Raw genomic sequence first — 12,861 nt, forward strand, 5'->3', positions numbered from 1 at the left:
TTTGCAAATCACCAACAATCTATCTAAATTTCTAATTAAAAGTCGCAAAAGTAATAGATACCCAGCAATTAGTTAAAACTTTTAAATCTTTCTAATTGATTGAAAAATAGTAGTTTAGCAACGAATATTGCATTGTTTCTATAATATAAATCTCACCTGTCTGTTTAAAGGCATGTATGTATGTATGTATGTATGTATGTATGTATGTATGTATGTTCATTCGCCCTTTGGAAGGTCTTGTTTTTAATCCTTCAGAGAGACTAGCCGCCCTCCTCACCAAACAAGTCTGGTGGGGGATCCAGTTTAGTCGGCCAAAGGGCGAATGAACTCTTTTTCTGGGTCAACGGCCAAGTAGCACCGTGTATATTTGTGTGTGTGTGTGTGTGTTTGTGTGTGTGTATGTGTATTGGGGTATAGAGGGCTCCCGTAAGCCGTGGGGAAGGCAACCTTTCTAGGAGAAGCAAATCTCTGATTAAAAAAAAACATAAAGCGGAAGCATTAAGCTGGTCTGCAGTTTAATTTGTTGCTGGCTATCTTGCTCTTGCTTGTTGCTGGATCTCAACATTTTGAACCGAGAGAGAGACTTAGCTGTCGTACAAAGCTAAGACTCTTTAACATCATATTTGTATAGATACTCCCTCAGACATTTGGGCGCATGGATTTTAAATGTCTGAAGGAGTGGCACTCGTCTGACAAGACTTTGCAATCATCAATCATCATCATCATGTATGTATGTATGTATGTATTTATGTATGTATTTATGTATGCATGTATGTATGTATGTATGTATGTATGTATGTCTCACAAAACCTTCGACAAAAGCGACGGATTTTCCCGAAATTGGTATCATTTTGAAGCACGACCCTTCGAACAACAAATACCGAAAAATTGGCTCAAAACATTATTTCCGTCACTTCACATGGGCACTTTCCTACAGGAAGGGGTAGCAAAAATCCGTTTCTTCATGCCAGTTTAACCAAACAGGCATGCACAAAACACGTTCTTTCTTGAATTAGTGTAAATGTAACTAAAAACCGTTTGACTTCGCTGACTCGATCATAGATCAGTCGTTATAGTCGCAGCGTCGTAATCTTAGGATTCCACGTTCGACCCGAGATATAGTTTTTCGATTTTTATAGTTTTAATATTGATACAGGGTTATTTATGCAATTTTTTGTTCGTTTTATTTTTCTATTTTGCCATCATGTCCGCTGTTTTTTTTTTTGTTTTTTTTGTTTTTTCGATTTAAAAAAAGTTATAACATTTAAACAGAGTTATTACGTTCGCTTATTCTTTATTTTCCATTTTTTTATTCACCCCCTCCAAGCACACCTTCAAACACCTAGGCAACGCCAGGTACCCCCGATAGTTTGTATATAGACGGAAAAAGTCGATGTTTTATTCGAATTATATGTTCATGGTCGGAACTGCCTACGTCACGACTGCAAATATTATCATACTCTTCCTAAACAGCACTAATTATGCATTTGGCAGTGTAAAATGTAGAAAAAATATTCAGCTCTTATCACGCTTCTCTGGATTAACACAATATAAAATAACGTTTCTAACTTTAAACAAGTACGACTTATCTACGTGAGGTGTCTATCAACTTCTGTTACATCAGTGTATAAAAGCATTTTCTCGCTCTATACCACACCACGTGACTCATGGTAACATTTCTCTCCTATATCAGAGCAACGTTCTCGATATACGATCTCATGGGTCACAAGAAATGTCAGCCTGACCTCCACTGGAACATCTGAAATAAATTTAACATCCAATGTAGCAGCAAATCCTGGGAACATCAACCTGAAAGAACAGTTGAAAATAACTTATATACTACACATTACGACCATGTAATCCCTACGGTCACCTACCTTGAAAATGCTGATATGAAGCCTGACATAGTTATATGGAATAAGTCAGAGAGAGTTGCAATCTTGGGTGAAGTGAGTGTTCCTAATGATGGAGGTCTGAACATAGCTAAAAGGGAGGAGCAGACCAAATATCAAGGTCTCTTGTATGATATGAAAAGAAACTGGAATCTTAGGGTGATATCAATCATAGCAATAATTATAGTTACCATAGGGCTTATAAAGAACCTGAAGTCCTACCTAACTAGTATTCCTGGTTAACCAAGTGCAAAAGAGATCTAGACAATTGCACTTAAGGGAAAAGCGAGGATACTAAAACGAGCTCTCGGTTGGTTTAAATAAAAAGCAGGGCAATGTTGGCAGCTGGTTTGGCTGCCCCATACCCAGCATTACAATCTTCAAAGGAATACAATTTAAAAAAACAAAACAAGAAAACATTTCATTTTTTTCTGAACTCACTAAAACTTTTCTTCCAATAGAAACGAGTTCTTTTATACATCAACGAATACAGAAAAGGACATTTTAATTTAAGATATAAACATACAATGAAGAAATAAACATTCTGGAAAGATGATTAGAAAGAGAGAAGAAGTTACAATTAAATTGAACTAGTAAAAATAATTAAACTAACAGAATAATAATAATAACATAAAATAAACAATATTTAAGCAGTTTATATGGTAAGTAAAACCGCCCCAGACAAGTAAAGTAGATTCAAAATGACAGGCGTGTGAAGAGCGGGAGAAGATGGCGCTTTTTTTTTTAACAACAGCCAGGAAAAAGAGGCGGGAATTAAAAATTGGCATAAAAAAGGGATCTAGGGTGTGTGTCTTTTTTAGTCGTGATTGGCGCATCTGATAAAAGCAGAAAGATTATTTGGCATCGGCTGGGAGTTTTCGGGGATGCAACTGCCAGAAAATATTACAATCTCTCCTCATTTGTATTATCTACAAAGTTGCATTTTTTTAAACATTTTTTTTTTTTTTGGTTCGGATAACGGGGCTGTATTTGGTTTCGTTTGATGATTTCTTCCTATTTTTATCTACTTATTTGTTACATACGTTTATTTATTTATCTGTTCGTTTTGTTTAGTACTTAATTTTCAATTTTTTTTTCGCTTGGAGCCACCCATACATTTATCTTCTCTCTATTTATCATTCCCTATTATTTGTACTCTACTTTATCTTTCATCATCACTCCCTCTCACTTTTCTTTTTTACTCTTCCTATCCCCACTCAAACCTATCTTGCGTTTTTCTTTGTTCTATGGGATTAGCTGATTTTTAGGAAGTTTCAAAATATGTACGAAGAAGCTCATTACTTACAAGCAATAGCTTAAAATTTGAAACCTTAGGACAGTTTTGAACGCATATGTATGCGTTAGCATAAGCTCTTGGTTGTTTTACTTTGATATTTCAATCTTATTAGTAATCACAATGTAACATGTAACAGAGCGCGGACGCTCATATGCAAATGCGTGTGACATGACGTCACTCATAGGGACGAATAAAAACTTTTAAAAAAGATTACGTTAGAGACGAGAATAACGTTCGAGATCACGTTAGAGGCTTGGATGACGTTCGAGAGCACGTTCAGGAGGCCGATTACACGAGAGACTACAACGGTATCGAGAGAATGGGGAAATATGTCGTTGTACAACAACAATAAAAAACGAGTTGAAGTTCTTTTCTATTCTTTGTATGTTTTATAATTTAACTCCATCCTCGGTATGTAGTTTTCTTTCTTTTTTCTTCTTCTTTCCAGTCATGTTTAAACTTAAAAAAAAAGATAAAACTAAACAAAATAATATGGTTTAATATATCAAATCAACATTTCGCTAATGGTGGATATTGAGTTTTTATCTTAATTGTCGGTCTGTGTAATCAATCAATGCCTTTATTTTGTCGCCTTTTGTACAATGTTATTTTCCTGAGCGTTCTTCGTGAGGAACGACTCTAGTACAGGTCGACCAGCTTAAATACGGTCGCACGAACTTTACTTTTGTCTTTATTGAAATATAAAAACATAAAACGTTTGAAATCGGTTTTACAATCTTCGATTTTCAAAGGGCTCCGAAATTTATACAAATTAAATATTAAAAAAAAAAATTCCAAGGAGATTGCTAAAATAAGCTTTAACTGGAAATGTAAAAATATTATCTGTCAAGTACGTGATATGTTCTCACGTTTCTAGATATTAAATCTTCATGATCATTTTAGATAATCTTGTATTTGCGTATTTATCCAATCATTTGATAATAGTCTGTTTTACACTCAGCTTGGGCACCTCTGTAATAAGAGTGGTTATTTCTATTATGAGATGAATGTGCCATCACCAGCCGAGACTCGACTCTTTATACTAATGTTTATTTTTGATCCCCCGACAAAAGCAGAGTGGAACTGTAAATTCACCCTTATCTGTTTGTTCGTTCGTCCGTCCAGACTTTTCTCAATAACTACGCCTTGGAAATTTTGGAAATTTTGCACAAACATTAAACATGATATGTGTAAAAAAAAGTGACAGAACCGATTTTTCGGGAAAACGCCGGTTCTTCCCCTAAAAGTGCTTTCAGGTTAAAATGGCCAAAATTGGCAATTTTATGCTTATTAAAAAAAAAAAAATTGAAGCCTTGGATTTTTATAAAACTTTCTAAAAAGTTGTAACTGATTTCTATATAATTTTTTTGTCTATACTTTTCGATAACTTTTGGGTGCGCCCGGGGCGCTTTTAGGGCTAATAAAAACACTCCATTTTTGGAACTATTTTACCATATTTGTCCGAAATTTTCTGTGTATGTCTATTTATCAGGTTTGCATGTTGCTGAACTCAAATTTAAGTACGTGTAGGCCTTGGGGACTTTTGGGGCTAAATGAGAAGGGGCAAATGATTGACTTATTCATTTATTTATTTTTTAATTATTATTTTATTTATTTATTCATTTTTCTTTTTTTTGGGGGGGGCATTGTGCAGAACTCAAATTTACATATATTAAGGACTAAAACTGAACCATTAGTTCATTTTCACCAGGATTTGTACTGGGGACATTAGGGGCTAAATGGGGAAAGGCAAATGCTGAACTTAGTCATTTTTATGCCTCATTCACTGTGCACTCACTGGGGGGGGGGCATGCATGCGTTCTTGTTTTTTTTTTTTTTTAATTTTATTCATTTTACCTTTATTTATGTTTTAATTTATTTTGTTATCAATATATTTTTCATGACATGAGAGTCGTGTGCTGTTTATTTTTATTCGAAAAGTTGAATAGCTACGAATACAGGAATGATCCCATTAAAACAAACGACCTCAATTCACTTTCGCCAACGATAAACGGAAGCCGGGAATTGGCAGCCGTGGTGCACTTTGTCATACAAGCGTCGTTTCAAAAATAAAGCCTCCTCTTTGTTAACTCAAAATGTTGAAAAGTTTTACTCCAGAATTTATTTTTCTATATAGCCACCACCATTCTCAATGCATTTTTGCTCGGAATTTAATGACTCATCTCTACTTTTGTCGCACGTTTGGCAGGGGTTGTTTCTTAGGGTCTCATACCGTCAATATCTGCAACGGAGAGATGAAACTTTCGTGCATAAGTTCAGTTAGCATAATAATGCAATCTGAAATCTCGTTTTAGCTATTCTTGCAGAACGAAAAAAAAATAGGAGGCATTGCTTTTAGATAGTCCCTTGTATATTTAAATCATTTTTAATTTATTGAGTCCTTCATTGGTGTATTTTAATTTGTTTTTTTCCCCGTTTTGTTTTCTGTTTATGTCTCAATTACTGACTTATTAAACTCCTTTCTAAATTACTTTCTTAAGTTTCTTCTTTTTTTCATTTCCGTTATTAATATTTTTCTTTCAGTTTTTCTTAAATTTTTATTTTTATTATTTTATATCAAATTTCTTGTGGTGGTGGTGGTGTTGTTGTTGTTGTTGTTGTTGTTGTTGTTGTTGTTGTTGTTCTCAATTTCCTAATCTCAATTTTTCTTTATTTCGTAATTTCTTCATTCTTATTTTTTTTTTGTAATGTTTTTCTTATTCTCAATTGTTTCTTTATTTTTTTTTGCCTCATTTTATTTCCTTAATAATATTATTTTCGATTTTCTTCATTTATTTACGCATTAATCCCTATTTTCCTTCTTTTCTCTTGTTACATTTTTAATCTCTTTACAAGTTCTGCCAGATCAGGCATTCTGAAGATATAGGTTTACTGACTTTTTATGCATCAAACATTGATGTCATTGTTTTCCTTTTAATTTGAAAAACCCAATCACGTTCTGCAAAGCAAAATGCAAAATCAACATTTCCCTCTACAAAACAACTAAACTAAACACAACGAATAAATAGTTGAATATAAAATGAACTTGAAGCATTTTTAATACTAGATTCGACATCAATTAACACAAAAAAACATTGATATTATATGAAACAGAACTACTAAAACAAACAACATGAATCTATTTAAAGATATAAAAAGCTTGAATCATGAACGCAGTTTCCATAATTACTGGATCCAACGTGAAATAGCCCGGAAACGATTGATATGCCGTAAAACAAAAACAATAAAACCAAACAAAATTTCTTTCTTCATTCATTTTCTCATTACATTCTAATTTTTTTTATCGTTGTCAATTACGTTATTTCTTATTCCTCTTTTTTTAGATTAATTTTTAAAGTTTATTCATTCACATATTTGCTTATCTTATCTAATATATAAAAGGATATATTTCTCCCTGTCTGTTTCCATATTTTCAAACTCTATCTCCTTCGAAACGAAAAGTCGTGGAGCGGCACTAGAGACCATAAATAACTGTTTTTATGGACCATTCTTTTATGGGTCTTTAGCCGGTTAAAACAGTTTTTAAGGGGACAAAATTGGGTCAAAAATGAAAAAAATCGTTATACATTTTGAACACTTATCTTAGTTTATTTTTATTTTTTAACTTTTTAATCAGTTCAATGTCATGTTGGTAAAGTAGTAACGTCACCAGCTTTGAACGTTACAGTCTCTGTTTAGATTCTAGCTGATGGAACCCAAAGGTTTTTTTTTCTTTTTACATTTGAAATCACAACTCTATAATACAGGGTGACCCAAAAAAAACAAAAGCTAAATGGAGGCCATCTAGAACATATGCTGTAGAACGGAGAAAAAATGCCTAAGACCCTAGTGTTTTGATGTGATGTTTTGAATATAATAAACTAGTTCTGACCAAAGTTTCATTTCATTCGGACAAAACACACAGAAACTGGGCCTAATTAATGTTGGGCCACGTTTTTTTTTTTGGGGGGGGGGCTCACCCTGTAATATATACGAAATCTGGACAATTTAAAATATCATTTTTAACCGTACCCCTACGTAACCCAATTTACAAAATTCCCACTACTTATGATTACTACACTATAATCCCATCGACTAATGGATACCGATTAACCCTTATCCTCGAGTGGCCTCCGGGCCTTGATAAATGGTGCCTCCTTTGTAGAAAAAAAAGCGTATTTTACGCCCTGGCAAAGCTGGACGCCCACCCTTCTCGCTAGACTTTTTATAAAAATTTTCCATTTCTTTTTCTGAAACATTTTCTCTCGACACCTAAGCGACATCAACACCCAAACTCAACTGCATTGTTTCCCCATTTTTTTTTTCTCGTCACCGAGGACCGGATTGATACACGCTCTACTTACGCTCTTCCAGCCTTGAGGCACGAAAAGTGGGAAACAGTGTCAACAAAAATATTTCTTTCTGACGACGTCACTTGTTTTCCTTACCGAAACGCCAAAAACACATGCCTAAGAATTGAGGATAATAAGAACCAATGCGACGCATATACGTCTGTTTCCCGCCCGTTGGCGTTAGTTTATTTTACGCTCGGCCCGTGCGCCTCTCTAACAATGGTGGCGATTTTAATTAGGGGGATGCAGCTTCCACCACCCGCCGAGCTTCTCATCTCCCATGTCCATTTTTTTTTTTCATAATAGTATGTACTTGCTGGCGCGCTCATCTCTATCGAGTGAAAGATTACGAGCGCAAACCTGTAAATTACATCCTTGAATAGGAATCAGCCTTATGTTTTTTTCCAGAAGATCTGTATGGTCAGTTAACAAAGGAAACCCAAACGGACATCTATTACTACTACAACTACTATCTATAATAACAATAATCATAATAGTAGTAAGAAGGGGGCGAAGAAGAAGGAAAATGGGGGGGGTGATAAGAAGGAGGAGACAAACGATGAGGAGAACATGATGAATAAGAATAAGAAGTTTAGGAAAACATAGCGTAATACCAGTGATAATAGGAGCACTGCTCCGAAACGATTTGTGATTCCAAAAGTACAAAGACAATAACCAGGAGATATTGGAAGCAAATCACAAATTGAAATAATAAAACACACGACACTAACTGAACCACATCTGGAACCTAAAAAAAAATAATCCCCGCGCGCGGAAACCAGCACAGCAAGACCATACTGGCTAAACATATAACAACGATAACAAAAATGATAATAGTAAAAATAATAATAATATGGTTTCCGTTAAGAGTCGCGCATCTTTGTTTAAAAAGCTATTTAGCGGAAGTGACGTCAGCCAAATTTTAAGCTACAGATGACCAACACTGTATATAATGTAGTTTTTTTAAGCAGATATAAAAAATAGAAGTTTTAATCATTCAGTTTTTATTTGAACTTTTATAACAAAATTATAACCTTTCTAATAAAATATGTCTATGAAATGTTCTTTTTTAATCAAACATCAGAGGCGTTGGTAATTTTTTTACCATAAAAATATGACTGTCATAAACGAATATTTAGGAACTGTTCTTTTTTTTTTTTTTTGTCTGACAGGATTTTGTCTTAATATATATTTATGAACTGTGTTCTTAATATATTATGAATTGTTTTTCGTTTGATTAAAAATGTCCATAAACATATTGTTATCAAAAAATAGTTTATAAATATTTTTATAACAGTTCTATCTAGTTTTTTGTTGTGAGCAAAAAGTCACCAACACCAGATGTCTGATTTCACAAAATGATAAAAACTGCAAATAAGGTGCTAATATAATAGCAGACATCGGAACTTTCAAAAAATAAAACAATTCTCTTGTGCAGATTTGTGAATCATAGAAATTGGATTTTTCGGACAAGTTTGCAAAGAATACGAGTATCGTATCCTATTTTTGCACTTAATTTTATTTATTTAATTGGAGAGATGCATCAAATAATGAAAAACACTCGCAGATTTAGCGAATTCTAGCGATTTTTGATTTTTCTGCCATTACTCAAGCTGAATACAAGTCATAATGTATTCTCCGTCAATTTACAAATGACTGACTTGGATATAATGCACAAAATGAAATAAAAAGAAAAATTACACTTTAGAAAATTCGAAAATTATGATTTACACACATTCCTTTGAATTTTAGGAACTTTATTGGTTTTTATTTTTTATTTTTTTACATTTATAATGGTTTCATCAAAGTACAAACATCATACTGTATCTATTTTCAAATAATCCTCTTCGATATATGCGTTAAAATCAGAGGAAATAACACTTTAAAAGCTCAAACATTTTGATGTAAAGATTTGCAAGTTTTATCACTATTTATTTTTCTGCGATACAATAGAAATAGAAAGCACATAATGTACTTCTAATCCATTTTCAAATAGTTTTCTTTGACATATGTTTGATAGAAAGAACTATGAAATGATTCCTTAAGATTTGGAAAATTTTGAAGCACGTCTACTTTACAGATTTTGCGAGGTTTTTCCACTTGAATTCTTCTGCCATTTGCAAAGATTTTATAGAAATAATAGAGATATGACGTAGTTTTGTCGATTATCGAATCATTTACGTTTATACATAACATAAAAAAACAACTTGAAAATATTAAGTCAGAATTGTAATGTACGGAGACCGTAACAGATTCTGCTATTTTTTCGATTTTCATTTTTCTTCCATTTGCAATATCGTTATCGGAATACATAGATCAGAATGTATTCCTAATAAACTTTCGAATTATCTTCTTTGATATAGGCATAAAATCAGATTTTTTTGCGATTTTGATTTTTCTAATATGAGCTATATTTCTATATAATACAAGGAGCAGTGTATGCATATGCATACATACACACACAAAATTACCAGAAAATAGAAAAATTAGCATTACTTTGAAAATATTTGTTCAAATTCCACAAAAATCAGGGAAATACGGCATCTTGTTATGTTCTTCTAATGTACTAAATTTCACTTCTCTGCGTTTCATAGAAATTTAAAAATTAAAAAAAAACATATATTGGCCTTCAACGAAGCGATACACAGAGTTTAGTCTCTTTCACAATGTTTCGAATGGTGATGTGACTTGGGCTATCTTTTACATGAAAATGCTGTTGATAAGGTTTTGAGTCCAAACAATTGACCCCTAGTTTTTGTAAAACAATGTCACAATTTGCCTAAGTGGTTACATTCTATCCTTATTTATAATTTATTTTCAAAACATTATCTGTAAAATATCTGAAATAGAGAAAACAAATTATCATTAATGATAAAATTATAAAGATTTTCAACTTTTTAGTGACTTTTTGGACACCCTGTACATCTATGTTTTAATGATTTTCACCAATGTACCCTTAAAATTAAGTAAAACAATACACTTATGATTACACAGTACTTACTGAGAGTACAGTTAAGAGAAGCCGCGTTCCTATTTCATCGCGATTTACCACCTGACGAAAGCCACAGGAATAGTTGGCCGAAACATTGTAAAGAACAACTAGAAGCTGAGGATAATAGTCCGTTAACAAATATATAAATACATGTGTGTACAAATTGTCCATCTCAAAAAGAATTCCTATAATATAAATAATATACCATTCAGTACGCTCCCGATGAAGGAAGACCGGATAAGAACGAAAACACTTGGGTTTATAAGACCAAAAAATCAACCCTTGATCTCCCTCCGGGGCCCATGACACAGTGGATAGAGATATTCAATCTCTACGGTTCGAGGTGGGAATTGTCTGAAGATAGCGGTTTCGATCCCACCCAAAGCCAGCCAGAAGCTTAATTGGCCAAAACCTGGTGAGAGGACAACAACTATGGAAGGCGGTAATTACTGGGGATACAGTTAACAGACTCAGCATTCCTATCCCGTCGCGGTTTACCACCTGAAGAAGGCCAGAGAATAGTTGGCGAAACGTTGTGAAACAGCAACTAGAAGATTAAGATAATAGTCCGTAGATAAATAAATAAATACACGTAAAATTGAACTATTCTATGTATGCATATCTTACAGGTTTTGCAACTATTATTGATTTTTTTTCTGTCATTTTCCTGATTTTTTTAAATACCATTTTCACAACAAACAAGGCACGGTGCCACTTTGAAGTAGGGCGCTACTATCGGGGATATCATTTGCATAGGTTATATGCAGATAGATGAGTAGCAAGACGTCTATTTACATAACACTTGAATGTCAGTAAAGTTGGAAAAGCAGAATCTCGAAAGGGAGGTCCAAAATCTAGCAGTTCTGCGGAATAAACTATTCGAGTAGAAGGCTTTCTTACACCTAGAGATTTCTACTGTGAAGGGGCGGAATTTATCTGCTTGTCGGGTTTGTCGGGGTTATTCACGTCGAGGGAGTACAAATGTTTGTAGTTCGTCAGAGCATTCACCATTAAAGTATTTGTAGAACAGGCAGAGGGATGCAACATTTCATCGAAGCCTAGATAACAGTTGAGGAACTATCAGGTTGGCGAGTCTCTTTTGAACCCTATCAAGGAGTGAGAGACTAGTAGCAGATGCACCAACCCAAATGTGACAACAGTACTCCATACATGGGCGAATGGTGGCCTTTTAGAGGTACAGGATACTTTCAGGCGTAATTAGTTTTCTAGCACGGTAGAGAGAGTTCGCCTTCTTCGCGGCAGCTTTGGCATGCTCTTAACGTATCTATTCCAGTTCATGTTCCCTGAAAACGTTAGGTCGAAAGTCTAAATGAAGTACTTTCGGGTAATGTGTTGCTAATGGTTGCAGAGACGGTTTCTTGTAATTCCAGCGAAATGCAAGTATAATAATTCACTTCTCGTTTATTTTAAAGTGATTTTCTTTAAAATACAATACATATTTTCCTGAAGATATTCATAAACTAGTAAAATAAAATTTATAGAAAATATGATAAATTTAAATGTACGCTAACCTAAAAGGTGTTGCGAGTTCCATCGAGTTTGTCTTTTTTCTACGATTTAATTATTTTCATCGAAATACAAATGTCATAAAGTATTTCTCATCTATATTCAAATGATGTCCTTCGATATATACGTAAACTAATGAAAGTATATACACTAAGGAATAATTGAATATATTAATGTACGGATTCTTCAATTTTAATCGCCTTTTAATACTGTGGTTTGACGATGCGTTCACCTTGGGGAGAGATGTATCCTTAGGCTCTTAGCAATTTACTTCTTATTCGTAGGTTTGTTATTAAAAAAAGAAAAGAAAGTAAACGAGCTCGATTTTAACGTATTGCATAAAACTTGGCTGCTCGCTTTAATTTAATTCGAAAGGGGCTTTGTTCCTTTTGTAAAATTGAATCAGGCCAAATTTATTCTACGACCGGTGTAAGAATCGAAAGACTACTTTGGACATGCAGAACAGGGGACGATCATAGTTTGTCCTGTGGTCGCACACACAAACACGCTCATACTTTTTTTTTGTCGAAAAAAATCCTTTCGTTCTTAATACACATAAGCGACATCAGTTTGTTAATCTTAATCATGCACAAATGTTTCTTCCCATTTATTAATTTAATTAGACGTGAAAAATGGGCATTAAACTTGACAACCGGTCCTCCCTCGCCTTCGGATAATAGAAAAAAATAAAATATTATTTGCACAAAACTTACAAAATAAAATTAAATAAGTTTTGCTCAATAATCACGTTCACACGCAGTCTCCCGTTTTGCCGCGGAAGTTAAACGACGTTCAGTCTTG

Source organism: Euprymna scolopes, chromosome 6 (assembly GCF_053919585.1).
Source record: "Euprymna scolopes isolate OS-2025 chromosome 6, ASM5391958v1, whole genome shotgun sequence".
NCBI lineage: Eukaryota > Metazoa > Mollusca > Cephalopoda > Sepiida > Sepiolidae > Euprymna > Euprymna scolopes.